General features: G+C 35.2%; 1 protein-coding gene and 1 long non-coding RNA gene across 2 annotated transcripts in view; one reads left to right on the forward strand and one right to left on the reverse strand.

Annotated features, from left to right (window-relative positions):
- The window catches only part of chrna8 (cholinergic receptor, nicotinic, alpha 8), a 130,269-nt gene that overhangs the window by 62,610 nt on the left and 48,223 nt on the right, over nt 1-19,436 (reverse strand). The gene's annotated exons all lie outside the window — the stretch shown is intronic.
- On the forward strand, nt 907-7,644 carry LOC147846814 (uncharacterized). The gene is made up of 3 exons (XR_015476573.1): nt 907-1,373; nt 1,885-3,759; nt 6,122-7,644. It is a non-coding gene; the product is annotated as an uncharacterized LOC147846814 (long non-coding RNA).

Raw genomic sequence — 19,436 nt, forward strand, 5'->3', positions numbered from 1 at the left:
TATTATAGTTTCAAAATACAACACGAAAATGTATCTCTGTCTGTTTTGTCGAGTTGAATCAATATTTTAGTTGAATCAATTTTTTAATAACTCAGCTTGGTAAATAAAGGCATTTGTCAGTAAGGTGAGTGGATATTCTTGTTCGCAACAATAGTTTACTTTCCCCTAAAGCAGGGGTGTCCAAACCTGGTCCTGGAGGGCCAGTATCCTGAAGACTTTAGCTCCAACCCTAATCAAACACACCTGAACCAGCTAACCAAGCTCTTACTAGATGTACTAGAAACTTCCTGGCAGGTGCGTTGAAACAAGTCAGAGCTAAACTCTCCTCAAAGACCGACCTTTGAATGACTTGCTTTTATATACAATATCAGGAGCCAGGGGAGCTGCTAATAAGAGATAAGTTAAGACCATTTTAAAGGCCGACACATTTTTTGGCCCCACAGAAAGACTATCAGGGGGGATTGGACTGATTAACTAAGCAAATAAGCAGAGGAATTCCCAAAGTGTCATTTTTTTCTGGCACAGTTTCTCATTCCCACACAGTTCACCGTGGTTACATGCGCAAACTGAGACCATGACAATGAAGAACCTACTGGATATTCTTAACAGTGTGGATCATACATAACTATTACATAATAATAACCATTCATAAGTCTGGGTGATTAGTATGTTTCAATAAATTGCTTTTATTTCAGCCAAACTAAAACAAACAAGACATTCTGCTGAAGAACAAAATATTATAAGAAATATTGTGAAAATGGATTGTGAAAATGATTAACCAAACCTGCCCAACTAATTGACCAAGTTAAGTATTTAAATGGCACCTTAAACTGAAAACTATCTTGCAAAATAAATAAATAAAAAATATATATTTAAAAATTATTATTATTATTATTATTTTTTTTTAATTAATCTGTCCTATGTTAAACAAAATATGGAAAATATTAAAAAAGAATTAAAACTTCACAGGTGAGCTAAACTTTTTGACTGAATTTTTACAAATCTATCCTAAAAAGTAACACATTCTCATTTTCAGCATTGCTAATTATGTTATGTCTTTAGCTTTAAACAACATTTTATTTTGTAATCATGAGTCTAGTATACCATACTGCATTCAGAGGTGAAACAATGAAACTAATAACTAGAGTTGACATAAACAGTTCTATTGCAGTTGATCTTAAATTCAGTTTAACTCTTTCAAGGCATCTATGGCTACTCATGCTGAAAGAAACCCATCTTAGCTTTCTATTTGTATAGTCTCTCTGTCAATGAGCTTCCTGATTAATGTACAAAGATGTCTCTTTTGGAAATTGCAGTGTGGGGCACATTTACCATTCTCCTTCTAGGACTTTATACAGCTATGAACAGAGGGAGTTATTTTAATAAAACTGAATAAACAACTATGGTTCTGGGATTCCCAGGTGATGGCAAAGGAGCACTAGGAGGTATATATAAAAAAAAAATTTAAATGATAAAATCTAAAGAAAATGTACATGCATACAACTAACTGAATAAAAATATGCATATACATTATATGCTTTTCCAAAAAAATAAATAAGGCCCAACCTTCAAAAACAAACCCACACCATAATCCCACCTCCACCAAACTTTACTGGTGGCAGTACTTTACTGAGTGCATTCAGGCAAGTATATACCAATATCCTGACAACCATCAAACCAAGATTAATTAATTGGATTGCCTGACAGAGTAACTTGATTTGTAACAGCTGCAATAAATTGTATACAACTTATTCACAGGCTTATTTTAGAAGAAAAATTCACACTGATTAAAGGTTTTTGCATCAAAAGTCTTTTGTATTTATATAAAACTTTATAAAATGTTTTTAAGTATTAATGATAATATTGGGTGACACAGTGGCGCAGGTAGTGCTGTCACCTCACAGCAAGAAGGTAGCTGTCACGTTAGGGTGACCAAAACAGGAACAAAAACGGGTGAAGAATCCAAGTGCAAATGTTTTAATGTGTGAGTGCAGCAACAGTGACAAAAATCCAAAAATCAAAGTAACAAAGTAACAAAATAAACAAACAAACTAGGAATAAACAAACAAACTAGGAACTCAAACAGACTAAACTAGAACTAGACTTTAGCACAAGAACAGGATATAATCTGGAACCAGGAAACATACCAACAGGAACGACAACGACCAACTAACAAACAGAGGTGGAATGGTTGAATATAGTCCAGGTAATCAACGGGGAAACAGAGACAGCTGTGATTGCAAATCAGTGTAGATGACAGACCGGGTGTGTGCGTGAAAGAATGTATGGAAATGTAGTTTTTGGGCGCTGTAGTTCATACTCAGTGTCCGTTGAACTACAGCGCCCTCAGGTGGTCACTGGCAATCATGACAGTAGCTGGTTCGAGCCTTGGCTGGGTCAGTCGGGATTTCTGTGTGGAGTTTGCATGTTCTCCCTGCATAGCTTGGGCTTCCTCCGGGTGCTCCGGTTTTTCCCACAGTCCAAAGAAATGTGGTGCAGATGAATTGTGTAGGGTGAATTGTCCGTAGTGAATTAGTGTGTATAGATGTTTCCCAGAGATGTGTTGTAGCTGGAAGGAGAGGGGTCTGGATGTAGACCTGGGGCAGTGCAATCTGAGCTGCATCCAATGCTTTTTAATGCACTCACTTAACCCTGCCCCTAACCCTACCCATCACAGTGAGGTCACGCACTCCATTGAGTGCATTGTGTCTTAGATTGCATCGCTGAGTGATGCAATCTTAGCTTGCATCATAAAGGCTGCATCCAGATACTATTGGCTGGAAGGGCATACTCTGCGTAGAACATATGCTGGATAAGTTGGTGGTACAATTAGCTGTGGCGACCCCAGATTAATAAAGTGACTAAGCTGAAAAGAAAATTAATTAATTAATGAACGAATGATAATATTTAAACAGTTAAACTAAACCTAAACATTTTAAATAATAATAAATAATTAATTAGGGCGATGCGGTGGCGCAGTGGGTATCCCGATCGCCTCACAGCAAGAAGGTTACTGGTTCGAGCCTTGGCTGGATCAGATAGCTTTTTTCTGTGTGGAGTTTTCATGTTTTCCCCGCGGATGCGTGGGTTTCCTATGGGTGCTCCGGTTTCCCCCACAGTCCAAAGACATGCGCTGTAGGTGAACTGGAAAAGCTAAATTGGCCGTAGTGTATGTGTGTGATTGAGCATGTATGGGTGTTTCCCAGTGATGGGTTGCAGCTGGAAGGGCATAATCTGCGTAGAACATATGCTGGATAAGTTGGCGGTTCATTCCACCGTGGTGACCTCAGATTAATAAAGGGAATAAGCCAAAAAGAAAATTAATAGTTTATTAATTTAATATTAATTGAAGTATAAAGTACTTACACTGTTTTTTAAAGGGCTTTTATTAAGACATATAATATTTGTTTAACAAGTTTGAAAATCTTGTTTGACGAAACATTACAAAGTTTTCATTTTTAAGATTTACATTTAAAATATAAAAAATGACAGTTTTATGCAAAAGTTTGGCCACCGGTCTGTGGCTGCATATCAATGTGCACTTTATAAGAGATCACAGTAATATGCCATTTTGTTTTTAGAGAAAGCTAGAGAACGTCCTTTTTTTCAGACAGAAATACATAGTGTAGCAGTGTTGAGATGTGTGAAATTAAATTGAATCTAAAAAAATAGGCTCTGCAAAAGTTTGGGCACCCTTTATTTTTGTGGATTTCTCCAGATCACTTAATGCTGATTGATTTCAACACAAAACTGATTTGAGTGAACAATCCTAACACAGGTGCTACCAATCATGAAAAGGGTATTTAAGATAGCTGATTGCTAGTTGGGCTTCTCCTTATTGTGAATCTGAAAGTAGCAACATGGGAACCTCAAAAGAACTTCCTAATGACCTAAAATATAGGATAATCGATCAATATGAATTAGGAGAAAGATGCAAAACCACAAAGAATACAAAAATCACAAAAGTTTACAATCTCCACACTCAGTACTATAGTAAGGTAATGGGTAGGCCACAGAAACAGTTCTTGTTCAGGAAAGATGTGCTAGAGAAAGAAAAATATCTGCAAGGCAAAGGCGAAGAATAGAATAGTCAGACAAAACACAGACCACCTCAAAAGCTAAGGGAACACTTGGAAAGGAGGGAGCTAGACAAGTGCCTTTGGATGGTGGAAGGAAACCGGAGAACCCGGGGGAAACCCACGCGGACATGTACAATATACAAACTCCTCACAGAAACACCCAACAGCCTGGCAGGGACCAGGGCCAACAGTGTTCTTGCTGTGGGGCTAACAGTGCTAACTACTGGGCCGCCGTGCCGCCCGATCTATGGTAAAGGAGGATGGGGAGGAATGGGGGTTTCTTCTAAACAAAGAATAATGTGGACCGAAGACTGTGGTCATTTATAGTAATTTAGGAATCATATGATTGGAAGATCATGATTAGTTAATGTGAGACGGGCTGTGATAAATCATAAGCATGTGATCCTCTCGAAATTAGTTTATAAATAAACTTCACTTTGAAAGGTCAGCAGCAGTGGCGTTGCGAGGGGGAGGGGGGGGGGTTGGGGAATTAAGCCCCTAATGTATTGTCAAAAGCCCCTGATCTTTTGGAATATGTTGCACTTAAATAAAAATATGTTATATAACATTTATTTTGTTATTTAAGTACTGAAAATTACCACATACATCACGTGCATTCCACTTAACGCAGAGTTTGTGTCGGGTAGTTAGTTCGGGTTACGCCCCATTCACACGAGGCGTCAGCGTCAATGCTTCCCATTCACTTTGAATGGGTGACGTCAAGCGTTGCCGAACAGCATTGTGGATCCGTCGGCGCCGCTTCAGAGGCGTTGCTCGCGGCAGAAGTTGGGACTAGCTCAACTTTTCAAGCGCCGATGGAAGCGTCAGCCAATCAGATCGCTGAATGCAAATATGGCAGCTAGACAGTGGCCTATTGCTGACTGAATTTCATTGGCTGACGCTGCAATGACGATCACGTTAGCCTCAACTTCAGGCACGCCTTCAGTCAAGCGTTGACGCTGAAGCCCTGTGTGAATAGGGCGTTAGTGTCAGCTGTTCAGCAGTACCTGTTTCTACCAGCAGGTGGGAGTAACACTGTTGTCACATGGTTTAAAATAATTCCTCCACTGCACTTCATTCATTATTTTGAGAAGCTGAAGCTGATGAGGTAATAATACGACTCTTTCGCAAAACTGAATAGTTCTCAATACTGATGAAGCTTAATATTTGCTTTAACAGTATAAAATGTGTGTAGTTTTGGTGAAATAAAATAACTGTAATCAGTAAAATGTGCATCATATCAATGTAAATACATGCAAATTTGTCAGAAAAATGTCAATTGTACTAGCTTTCTAGACATATAGACATCTTTATCTAGATATGATATAGATATCTAGACATATTTCTATAGATATGATATAGTCTGTCACATCTGTTTCTGTAATAGTTAAATCACAGTGAGTTCATGCATCTAGCTTATTATATGTTATAGCTATATTCTACTGTAACATGCTATGTAAGTTAGCAGCGGATTATAAATCGATATTCTTATGAAAATACCCAAGATGGCTGGAAGAACACATACAGTTGAAGTCAGAATTATTAGCCACCCTGCTATCAGACATACTGTGAAAAATGTATGAATCTGTTAAACATCATTTGGCAAATACTTAAAAAATACAAAGGGGGGATAATAATTCTGACTTCAACTGTATAAAACATTTATTGTCGCAGTCGTGTATTCAACTGCATTCAACTAAGCATAAGCCCCTTATCCCTTTCAACCCTAGCAATGCCCCTGGTCAGCAGACTACGACTTGAAATTTTGATAATAAAAACTATAAATACTATATTTAAAAATAATTTGAGATTTACGTATATATATATATATATATATATATATATATATATATATATATATATATATATATATATATATATATATATATATATATATATATATATATATATATGAAGGAGATTAAATTAAAAGCAAAATGCTGCACATACATATCCACAATAACACAGAGCTATGAAAGACTTTAAGTGATTATAAAACAGAGTGACTTAAATACTGTACGAGAGACTGGTTAACTGAACAGAGACAAGAGCATGGAACTATTAAAACGTAAAGATAATACATGAAACCCAAAAGGAAGCACAACACAGGTCAGATATCTCTATTTTACATTTAGGATTTTTAAACATGCCTTAATTGTTCAAAGTGTTTCAGGGTCACTGAATGCCATGTATGGCTATTTTTGGTCTAGATGTCAATGAAAAGTCATGTTTTCATATATATTTTAAACACTTTTGCTCTTCTTTTGTTATTTATTAATTTACTATTCTTGGTCTGTCTGCTGGAACTTTGATACAATATCCTTTGTTAAGCCACTTTGATTTAAGGTCCAGGAAAAAAGAGAGAAAAATAAATTCTGTAGGTGAACCCCAAAATATACATCTGTTACCATTGCATGTCAGTTTCTCGTTTGATATTATTTTCTTTTCTTCCACAGTCACTTTTAAATGTTGCACTTACATCCTGTCTTGTTTTATTTCCCTTCATTCTCTGTCTCTTCCTTTGTCACAGAAAAGGAAAATAAATAAATAAATAAATAAATAAATAAAGTCCCTGTCATTTTCAGTCCCTCCAGAAGAAAGTGAAGGAAACGCATTGTCTTTAAAGGATGAGCTGAGGTCTTGTGACTTACAGTCAACATCAGACAGGATAAAGAAGAGCGTTATAAAAGAACAAGTTCAAGCCTCAACAAAATAAGGAGGAAATGTTTTCAACTGAAATCCCATAAATTGCATGTACATACATTTAAGGACTATGGTGATACAAAACCCAGGAAATAATTAGGTTGATCAATAAACTAGTTAAAACAAACCAAAAAATAAAAATAAAAATAAAAATAAAAAAACTTTATGAATTGTTCGTGCTATTTTGTAATATAAATCAGAGACAAAACAGCACAATTAACAAAGGGGGGTAATTATATGAAAAATGTTGTTCCTTAATTTTATAATTGTCTTTAATGAAAAAATGCAGTTAATAATAAAATGTTAAATATTTACCACCCTGTTGCAAATTTTCTGTGCAGAATAGGTTTATAATTGTTACATTTACATCAACAGGTGTGAACAGTTACTTAATTAAATATGATTAAATATGATAATTCTGACCTGAATTAATGAATCAAAAAACTCACATCTCCTTGTTTCAATTTTATTTTGTTGCAGCTTGACATTCATCACTAACATTGCTGACTGAAATGATCATTTTAACTACATCATTTGCTTATTAGAACTTTCAGCAAGCTGTTTTTAGAGCATACATGCTAAGCTCCTTCATCAATACACAGACTCTTTCTGTGTTGTGCTGGGTTGTGCTCTTCGGTTACATTTTAAATATTTTGTCAATGTTTGGAGTATTCATAGTGAAAGAGAATGATATGAATAAGCTTCAAGTAATTCCTTTAAAATGTTTTACCTAAACAAATTGTGAAGCAGAAAGCCATTTTGATGTGGACATCTAATTCTCACTACTCTCTACTCTATAGCCCTGAATATCTTCAAGAATTGATTTCACGAAGACACAATTTAAATTCAGAAATTAGTTGTTTTGAAGCTTAAAAAAACGAATGGTCACCCAATTCATTGGGTATACTGGGATACAACACCACCACCACCACCACCACCAAAAACAACAACAACAACAACAACAACAAACAACAAAAACAATCATGACCACTGAGTCTTAGACAATGACACTTGTAAAGACAATCGTTGAAGCCTGCTGTAAAAACTTTTAGCACTTGATGTAAAATCAATATTGTTTGGATGTTCAAACCAGGCTATAACTTGGCCTAAATACCAACATCTCCAAGCTTTTAAAATGATTAGCTGAAATGGTTTCTGCCCTTAAGTTGGTAAGGTTAAGTTTCTCTAGATTTGGCAAACAGATGATGTTTGACAAAATATGGGGCCCATTCCTTAGATGTATAAGTTAATAATGTCTCTGAAACATTTATTTATTTATTTATTTATTTATTGTAATTTTTTTTAGCATATCATTCTATTTTGTTTACTTTTTTAGTCTGGCTGAGATTTTTTTTAATGGTGCTGTTTAATTGCTGTATTGTTTGCTTGTGTTTTGGTGCATGTTCTAGTTGGTATCAGGTAATAACACTGAGATAAATTTGCTAACATATATAATGATGTACACTATTGGGTGTTATCTTTTCATAAAAATGTCTATAAATAAAGTTAAAAAACGTATACAGTAGCACTTTGGTAAATTCCCATACTAAATCATAGGAGAGCATACAGTACATTAGCGTCTTTACGGATTAGACCTTTACGGCTAAGCTTTTCCAAACATATTTTCCTGCATATATATGGCACTCATAAAACCAACGGCTAACTGAAACCCACTGAAACATGAACAAAGTCTCAGGCAGCTGCCTAGCATCAAATCTCTTTGCTTATGTCTAAAACAGTGCAATAAAATGTAATCTACAAGAAATCTTGAAATACTGTGTGTAAATGACCAGTTATTACTGGTATTAAATAGTTATTCCTGGCCAGTCAACGTTGATTTAAAGGGCTTGTATTTGGTCTTTTTTACAACAGGCAAAATAAATAATTTATTAAGTTACTGTACAAAATACATTTTATTTAACATCCACAAACCAGGACTCCTATTGAATGAAAACTATGATTGACAGTCACATATTAACATGTATTAGCGCATATTATCATGTCCATAAGAATTTACACAGAAACTGCAATAAAAATAACTATTAAAATAGCTTCAACTCTGTCATCCAACTGCACCTCAAGATGCAGTACATGTCACCACAGCTGCATAGTGTACACAACTATAAAAGAGGACACTTCAGTCATTCAATGGGAGTCCTGGTTTGTGGATGTTAAATCAAATGTATTTTGTACAGTAACTTAATAAATTGTTATAATATGCGCTAATACATGTTAATACATGACTGTCAATCATAGTTTATCATGAAGAAATGTAAAAATAAAGATATATTGTGTTTATATCACTCCAAATGACTGCGGACATACTATACATTTCCGTTTAAACAGCTTCCAAAACATAATTTTTGGAATTATCTTACCCCAGACATGCTCAATAATGTTCATGTCTGATGATTGGGCTGGCCAATCCTGAAGCACCTTGACCTTTTTGCTTTCATGAACTTTGATGTGGAGGCTGAAGTATGAGAAGGAGCGCTATCCTGCTGAAAAAATTTGCCCTCTCCTTTTGGTTTGTAATGTAATGGGCAGCACAAATGTCTTGATACCTCAGGCTGTTGATGCTGTCATTCAATCTGCAGATCTCTCACACACCCCCATACTGAATGTAACCCCAAACCATGATTTTTTCCTTCACCAAACTTGACTGATTTCTGTTAGAATCTTGCCTTCAACCACTTTTTAAAAAAAATCAACTAGAAGTCAATTTATTATTTGTTGCTCTTACAACGGGAATCAACCACAAGACTTTTGTCATATTGTGTATTTGTCGTGGGAGAGAGTGAACTGAACCATAACCTTTATACTGTGACAATTCGAGACAAATTCTGAATATAAAATACATGTTAATATGTGACTGTCAATCAATATCAATGGGCAGGGAAAACCGCACTGCTATGCCAAGATGAAATAGGTCTCAAAATCCCAGTTTACCATAAAGAAATGTAAAAATAGAGACGTGTTTTGTTCATATCATATCAAATGACTGCGGACATACTAAACATTTCTGTTCAAACAGCTTCCAAATGATAATTTTGCATGATAGATGTCCTCGATGTTTTCAGTAATGAAGACACATTTCATTCATCACAAATACAAAAATCAGTACATCTAAACATACTTTATAAAGAACACATACATTGTTAGATTTGCTGTAGATGTGAGTAATGTACTGATCAACATATAAACTAATACTGTAATAAAAACAAATACAAATAAACTATATTTAAATGCAATCATTTAAAGTTAAAACTTCTATTACAAAATTTACAGGGCTTGGACAATGAAAAATTACCACAATAATGAAAAATAAAGCTTTAAAATTAGGAAACTGTGTATTAAACTTTAAAAGATTAAGCATAGCCCTCTCCTTAAACAACAGAAAAAAATGTGTAGTAAATTTAAGATTCAGTAAGATTTAAAACTGTCCATCCATAACAACAGGTGTAGAGAACAACAACTGTTATAAAGTTGTTACAACAATATTATGTGTGTGTATAGAAAAAAGTCTCACTTACACACAGACTGACCCAAATGCGCACATGATGAGACAGTATCTTATATTTCCATTGTTCGACAGACATGTGTGACCATTATACACTTGCGTCTTGTGCAGCACCGTGTTTTTTTGAAATGGTATGAAGATAAAATTATTTAAACTTTTACCCATAGCAGTGCTTATTTGTCATACTGTTGATCCACAGCAGTGGACCAATCAGAAGAACAGAGGTGGGAGATTCTGTGTTTGGTAGCAAACTGGCATGCAGGCCCAGATTGGCTAATCGGGAGGACCGGGAGAATTCCCGGTGGGCCGGTCTGTTTTTTGGCCGCGAGGGCCGGTGTCCCTAGCTGCTTGCACTCTCAGCAGTCACACTTTTTTCTTCTATTTATTTATTTGACCATAGCTTTACTCTTTTTAATCATTATTTTACCGTAGTGCCGCTCTTTTTATTTATTTTCTCGCAGCCCCGTGAGAAAAATGCAGCCTGCAGGTTAACTAACGTTAATGATGATGATGTAATGCAACTATCGACCCCAAACAGCGGCACCTTAGTGAATATAAGAATTCGAATAAAATGAATAAAACACCTGCTCAATGAAAATCAAATGATTCACTACATTAATAAATCTGACATAACTTGATCAGAAATCTAAAAATAGGAGAAAAAGATTGATAAGCACATTGCAATTCAATGGCACAGACCTGTGATCGAATCTCCCATGAAAAATCTTTTTTTTTTTTTTTTTTCGATTTTATTGTTAAGACATAAAATACTGTTAGGGCTGTTGAACATTTGAATTTCTAAAGCAGCAGTTTTCTTGAAAAAGACGTGATAGTGCCATTAGTAACTGAATTGGAATCAGTCGTGAACTGAGGTGGGCCGGTCTGGCTTGAAACTCCAGGGATGAAAATGAGTCCCACTCCGGCCCTGCTGGCATGGCAACAGCAACATGGCAGAACTACTCCTAAGCAGTGCGGTATGTCTCGAAGTTTCAGACGCAATGATGGATTCTTTGTCAATGGCTCCTCAGTTGTTGCACTGCTGTGGTCTTTTCTGTCTAACTCCAATGACTTCACATTTGGACTAACTGTACAAGACCTGTTAAAAGTCTTATGACGTTAAGTTTTAGGAACAAGTAATAACTTGACTTAGTTGATCATTTGATATCTGGAGTATGAAAGTTTCATACCAAAATACAATATGATTATGCCTTGATTTTTAATTATTCAATAAGGACAGTAAGGTCTGACTTTGTTAGACAAAAGTCACTTAAAAGTCTTGTCACTTAACAGAAATGATGTACAATAACTTATGAATAAAGAAATCTAAAATGGCAAAAAAAAGCATTCTTGCAGGACTCTCAGAATTCTTCAAGTTTCTTTGGATTAATCTTCAATCCTGGAGCACCTTGACCTTCTTTGCTTTCAGGAGCTTAAATGTGGAGGTTGAAGTATGAGAAGGACCTATCCTGCTGAAGAATTTGCCCTCTCCTGTGGTTTGTAATTTAATGGGCAGCACAGGCTGTTGATGTTGCTATTCACTCTACAGATCTCTCGCACGCCCCCATACTGAATGTAACCCCAAACCATGATTTTTCCTTCACCAAACTTGACTGATTTCTATAAGACTCTTGGGTCCATGCCTTCTGCCACCTTTCCAAATGTTCAACTTGAAGTCAATTTATTATCTGTTGCTCTTAAAACTGAAATCAACAAGAAGACTTTTGTCAGGTAGTCTATTTGTTGTGGGAGAGAGTAAACGGAACCATAACCCTCATACTGGGCAAATTCTGAATAATCAAAAAAATTTAATTTATTCTGATTTATTCTAACAACAACAACAACAACAAAAAGCTTAAAATAATAAAGTCAACCACAAAACCATTAAGAAAAGTGTGATTGCAGAATTTATTCATGCCACGTAGCATGCTGCGAACCTTCTATAATTGCTAGCACATTTCAGTTAATGAACCTTATTACAGATAATCTGTCAATACACAAGGGATCACTGTAATTCACAGCTTGCCATTGTGGTTATATTGTACCAGTCTACTTAAAGCATGCATACTTTAAATTATTGCATTTCCTATATGTATAATTCATCTCTATGAAGGTGACATATTTAAGATAAGCTCATAAACTGCTCTTTTTACAGTTTTCTGTTTTCTGTAACATCACAACACACTCATCTATCCAGCCAGGCTTCATTAAACTTCATGGCAGTCAATAACCAACTATGAGTTTGACTCACCAGGTCAAAACTTGCATCTGTACAGTTATTCTGTCCAACGCAATTGTGTGAATGAACACTTCTACAGCACTTAAAGGAAATGAGACACATGAAAACCTGCCCGCGGTAATGAGCAGTGACTGACTATTGTGATCGCGTTGCGATAAGGGGGCCGGTGAACGTTTTCGCTCTGTGAACCGATAAATTGAATCTTTCATATGGAAAAGCGTGGAATGAACAAGCATTGCAGATGACAGGAGATTACCCATAAGTATCTAGGCTCTTTAAATGGAGAATATAATAATGTCACTTGATTTGATAAGAGGATGTGACTCTACAGCAATATGCACTGGATACAAGCAGGAAGTGAACAATGGAGCGTAACTATAGAGAATCGCTGCTACTATTCTAGGCCGTATCTTTCTTCATCCTGCCTCTCCCTCTCTCTCTCTCTCTCTCTCTAGTGAGAAAGTCAGCAAAGTGTGCATGATTCTTGCCTGAAGCGAGGAGCAGTTTGGACGTTTTTGAGTTTTCTCACTTGCTCCCGGAATGTACTAATCATGAGCTTAACACATTAGCAGCCCAAAATACATTTAGATGTCAGCAAAAAATTCCCAACATGTTAAGCATATATTTAATGTCAGAGGTGTCCATTTTGGCTGTGCAAACACTCAAATAATGTACAATTGAAATAAGAATTATTAGCCCCCCTGAATTTTTAGCCACCCTGTTTGTTTGTTTTCCCAATTTCTGTTTAACGGAGAGAATTTTTTTAAACACATTTCTAACCATGATAGTTGTAATAACTAATTTCTAATAACTGATTTATTTTATCTTTGCCTTGATGAAAGTATATAACATTTGACTTCTATACAGTTTGAAGTGACATTTAAAGGCTTAACTGGGTTAATTAGGTTAACTAGGCAGGTTACAGCAATTAGGCAAGTTATTGTATAATGATGGTTTATTCTGTAAATTATTGAAAAAATATATATATATATATCTTAAAGTGGCTAATAATTTTGACCTTAAAGTGTTTCTTAAAAAATTAAAAACTGCTTTCAGTCTAGCCGAAATAAAACAAATAAGACTTTCTCCAGAAGACAAAATTTTATCAGACATACAGTGAAAATGTCCTTGCTCTGTTAAACATCATTTGGGAAATATTTAAAAAATCAAAGGGAGGCTAATGATTCTGACTTCAACTGTATCTTGTGTGATAGAGCTTCAGTAAACCCGAGTTCACTGTAAAACTCAACAAATTTAATCTATCTAGGAAACAGATACCTTGATCCATTTACGTTAAATATATATATTTATATATAAATATAAATATATATATATATATATATATATATATATATATATATATATATATATATATATATATATATAAATATATATATATATATATATATATATATATATTATATATATATATATATATATATATATATATATATATATATATATATATATATATATATATATATATATATATATATATATATATAGAGCGATATAGCCAAAATAAATAAATAAATAAATAAATAAATATTATCACAATATAAAATTTTATTGATAATTATCACAATAAATGTAAAATTACTCTTTTTTTCAATTTGTAATAACCATACAATTATTTATTTATTTAAATTACTCAATGTGAAAAACACATCACAAATCTGAAGAACTGTAAAATTTATAATGTTGAATACTTATTCAACTTGTATAGAGAAAGTCAAGTCTTTATTTATAGAGCACTTTAAAAACACAGAAGTGAGCCAAAGTGCTGTACAGAAATATACAACAAAACAAAAATATGTAGCTAAACTACCTAAAAAGGCATATAAATTAACAAACAAACAAAAACAAACAAACAAACAAAAACAAACAAACAAAACGAGGATTAAAACAAGGCAAAGCAAGGCAAGAGAAAATATGTTATTACAAGACTCAACAAAGAAGTGTGTGTGTGTGTGTGTGTGTGTGTGTGTGTGTGTGTGTGTGTGTGTGTGTGTGTGTGTGTGTGTGTGTGTGTGTGTGTGTGTGTGTGTGTGTGTGTGTGTGTGTGTGTGTGTGTGTGTGTGTGTGTGTGTGTGTGTGTGTGTGTGTGTGTGTGTGTGTGTGTGTGTGTGTGTGTGTGTGTGTGTGTGTGTGTGTTGTTTAAATAGTCCTGTAATCAGTCCATGCGCAGCTTCAGCTGTGAGGGAGTGCAATCAGCAGAATCTGGAACAGGTGTGTGTGAGCGGTGCCAGACTGGAACTTGTAGGTTAGCGATCTACAGGTTTATTAGCAATCTGCCAGGATTAGATCACTTGTGACAGAAGCAAAGCTAACACAGGGGAAATGTGGTCATATTTGCAAGTACCAGTTAAAAGGTGTGCTGCAGCATTTTGCACCATTTGCAAAGGTGCATTTCAGTAATTTAACCGAGTGGTCACAAAATCATGGATTACTGTTTTAAACTGTTGTTTTGTTATATTGCTTTATTTTTGCTAGTTGCCTTAATAAAAAGCTAGATTTAACTACTGCTCTAATCTGATTGTCCAATTTAAAATTTGAGTCAAATTTCACCCCTTAAATTTGTTAGGGGTGACCAACCCAAATTAAACAGTAAACTTAAAAATTTAAAATAATTAGATTTATTTAACAAAAAGGCAATGCAGTGGCGCAGTAGGTAGTGCTGTCGCCTTACAGCAAAAAGGTTGCTGGGTCGCTGGTTCGAACCTCGGCTCAGTTGGCGTTTCTGTGTGGAGTTTGCATGTCCTCCCTGTGTTTGCGTGGATTTCCTCTGGGTGTTCCGGTTTTCCCCACAGTCCAAAGACAAGCGTTACAGGTGAATTGGGTAGGCTAAATTGTCCGTAGTGTATGAGTATATATGTGTGTCTGTGTGTGTATGGATGTTTTCCAGAGATGGGTTGCAGCTAGAAGGGCATCAGGTGTGTAAAAATGTGCCAGATAAGGTTCATTCTGCTGTGGCGACTCCAGATTAATAAAGAGACTAAGCCGACAAGAAAATGAATGAATGAATGAATCTTACCGAAAAAAAATATATCCTTCAGTAAAAATATCAATCAGTAAAGCAAAAACACTTGTAAAAATATAGATATTTAAATATTCTATATAATAAAATTAGTTTTATTATAATCGATCACCGTTTTGCATATTGTTATACATACATGTGATTCCTTTGTTCTGTTTTCCTGCCGTTTCTTAGTATTAAGCATTTCCACCTGTCTTACTGCTGTTCATATTCAGTTCATTATGTCCTGTGTGTTTATACTCCTGTGTTTTCTTCAGTCCTTGGTCTGGTATTGAATTGTCATGAATTATATATCTCTGTGTGATTCCTGTGTGTCGATGTTTGTAAATACAGCGTTTTGTGCATTTTTAGAGGAACCCAGGATAGTTTACCCCCCAAAAAAAAATACCCCACTAGTTAGGGCCAATCTCAATTTTACCCCTTAGCCCTTACTTAAAAGGTACTTTTAAACCTTTATGACTTTCTTTCATCTGTTGAACAGAAAAGTAGGTACCCGTTGATTTCCATTGTAGGGAAAAATACTATGGAATTAATAGATCCCAGCAACCTGCATTCTTCAAATTAATGTATTTAGTGTTCAACAATAAAAAGAAACTCAGATAGGTTTTGAACAAATGATGGGTGAGTAAATGATGACATAGGTTTAATTTGTGGGTGAACTATTCCTTTATTAACAAGAATTTCTGTTTATATTCCATTACTCCTTGATTTTTTTTAATGCATGTCTACGTTATGATAATAAAATTTATATTTATATCTCCCAATATATCTAAACACCCTCCTATTCTTAGAGTAAACTGAAACAAAGACCGCATTGCAAAATACTGGCACTTTGATGAAAACTGCAATATGCTGTAACTGCCTTCGTTGTATTGGTTGAAGATAGAAAGCAGAAACAGTGCAGCATGTTGTGCTGACAGAATTTTGCAATTCAGAGCGGAAGAAACACTTTAGAATAATGTCAAGGAGTTCATTCATAATGTTGTGTTAACAACACATGGCATCTGTGTCTGAGCACATGCACACTTTGGTCAGATTAAGCTGTGATTAAGCTGTTTATGTGCCTGTTTATTGTGATTAAAATCAATCTACGGCATATATTTACATATGATTATGCGCTATGATTATAAGTTTAATCCTATCTGACTCAAGTACTGAATGGGGTTAAAAGGATTGTTCACCCGAAAATGAAACATTACCTATTATTTACTCACCCTAAAGCAGGGACGGACTGGGACAAAAATTCAGCCCTGGCACCATAGCCACACCAGCCCACATTACCATACGTACTGTTTGTTTGACATTCTTGCCAGATTTTGATTATGTCCACGTAACCTATGATTGAGTCGGCCCCTCTCGAAACTATCACCGATTGGGCCAAATGCTTAACATTTACTATTATTATTACTATTATTACCATCATCAACGTCATCATAATATTCACATGCTGCGCGAGATAAAAGCTGCCTGCATGTAAAAACAATACATATAAAAAATAATAATAAAATAAAAAATAAAAATAAAAAACTGACCGGCCCACATTTTAAAAAATGGTCCGGCCCTTCTGACATTTTTTTGCGATTCTTTATTCTGCTGAAGGTGGTTCATTTCGCTGTGGCGACACTGATAATAACTTAGGGACTAAGCAGAAGGAAAATGAAGGACAAGTATTCTGCTGAACACAAAACAACATATTTTGAAGAAAGTTAAAAACCTGTAATGATTGACTTCCAGTAAATGTAACCCTCTAAAAATAAAAGTATCATTTGAATCCACCTATAACCATATTTCCTAAATGATTACACTATTACAATTAAATATTTAGCAGATAGCTTAGTAGAGTAAGTGTCATGTTTAGTTTATATCTATATTGAACTACATTCCCCATCAGGCACCTCACTTACCCACCTGTACTAGTTCAGCCCCTGATTACTCTCACACAGCTAAAGCTCATGTGGACTAATAACTGGATCATATAGACTGCACAATCAAACTCATCCAGTGCGGAGTCTTGTTTCCTGTGAGCATTACTAAGCAATCTAGCCGTGTCTTTTTGCTCCTGTTTTGATTATTGACTGCCTGACCTGGATTTAAATAAACTGCATTTTGACTGCTGTAGTTAGTCCAGTTGTGTTTTTTTTTTTTTTTTTTTTTTGGTATTTATCTTCAGGAAATCACTGATGGCAAAGATATCATGTTATCATAAGGATATGATGTGGCAATAAGATCACAACTGTACTGTACAATTACACCGTGGCCATATTCATCTATTTAAACACACAAAAACAACATTACCATTATTCCAGACACTGTAAAAAACTAATTTCAAGCCACTAGACTTTTCTCACAGGGTATTCGAGAGTCATTGAATGTCAGATGTGAAAGTATAGTGTGGAACTTCTATACAGGAGTTATTATTAGGCATTATAGATTATAAATGATAGCAATTTAGTGCTTTTTATTTTAGTGATTTTTTATAAGCATGATGGTACAACATGAACACCGTTATCAATATATAAAACATATAGTTGTTTGATGTAAAAAATCATAATAATGACAAAAAAAAATTAATTTGTGCATCTCCTGACTTCCGTGTGCAGTCATGCTGTTGTTGTAGATGGTGTTTTCTGGGAAATTTTTAGATCCTTTGGTTTTAAGTGGTCGTAAAAAAACTTAGTTTCAAAGGTTATCTAGCCCTTCCCCTTAGCCTTATGCCTTCAAGCTAAAAAGAGTTGGGACACCCCTACTGACCTCCTAGAATGTATCCTTATTGACTTTTTCCATCATCGACTAAACAAACTGGCTGTGTCTGAAACTGCATACTTCCATACTATATAGTACGCTAAAATCAGTAGTATGTCCGAATTCATAGAATTCGAAAATCAGTTTGCGAGAAGTTCCCGACTGACCTACTACTTATGGCAAGAATCTGAAGTGCACATTCCATGCATGTTGCTATCCCATGATGCCCTACAAGAGAATTCATGAATGGGACTGAAGCGACGCAACTGACACAGGTAGATCACGTAACCATGACAAAATGGCGTATGTAGTACTTCCGAATTCCATTTATACTTTTCACATTTATAATGTATAAAACGTTCTTTTAATACTTTTAATAATACTTTTAGTAGAACGTTTAAATTCAAATGCAGTACCTACAGAGTATTAGGCGGTTTCGGACTCAGCCATTGTTTAAAACCCCACATCAATTTTGGTGCTCGAGGGTCTTTCCAAGAAGTCTTGGATGTAATTTATGTATTGCAGGGGGCACTTAAGAGCAAGACCTGCTGGCTGCAGGGCTTGCCACTCAAAAAATGGCAACTAGCAGTTTTTCACCGCAAGACTTGCCGTACCCCTCTGAATTCCCTGAATGGTGTGCACCAGATCCTGGCATTCTTCCATTTTATGTTTTGCTGCCTGCACTGATCTCTTCACCTGTCACCACAACTACTCTTTTGGATTGTCCTTATGCTATCATTTGCTGCTGTTTTGACTATTGCCAGCTTATATAAGATTAAAATAAACTGCATTTGGACCCTTACCTCTGTTAGCCTTGACCCTATATTACAACCATGCTTAAAAATACACCTAAAAAATACAAAAAAATTTTTCATTAAATTGCATGTGAGCTGAGTACTATGTATGTATCCATGGCATTTGAAAAGCAGTTAAAGAGCCCATATTATACATGAAATAGGGTCATATTTTGGTTGTAAGGGTCTCCAACAACAGTCTAATATGCATGCAAGGTCAAAAAACACATTCATGGTCTTATAATATGCATTCATTTTTACCTAATTATCCCAGCGATTTCCATATGAATCGTTCAGCAATTCATTTGTTTCCAAACCCCTCCTT

This window comes from Danio rerio, chromosome 1, assembly GCF_052040795.2.
Source record: "Danio rerio strain M-AB ecotype USA chromosome 1, GRCz13ab, whole genome shotgun sequence".
In the NCBI taxonomy this organism is placed as follows: domain Eukaryota; kingdom Metazoa; phylum Chordata; class Actinopteri; order Cypriniformes; family Danionidae; genus Danio; species Danio rerio.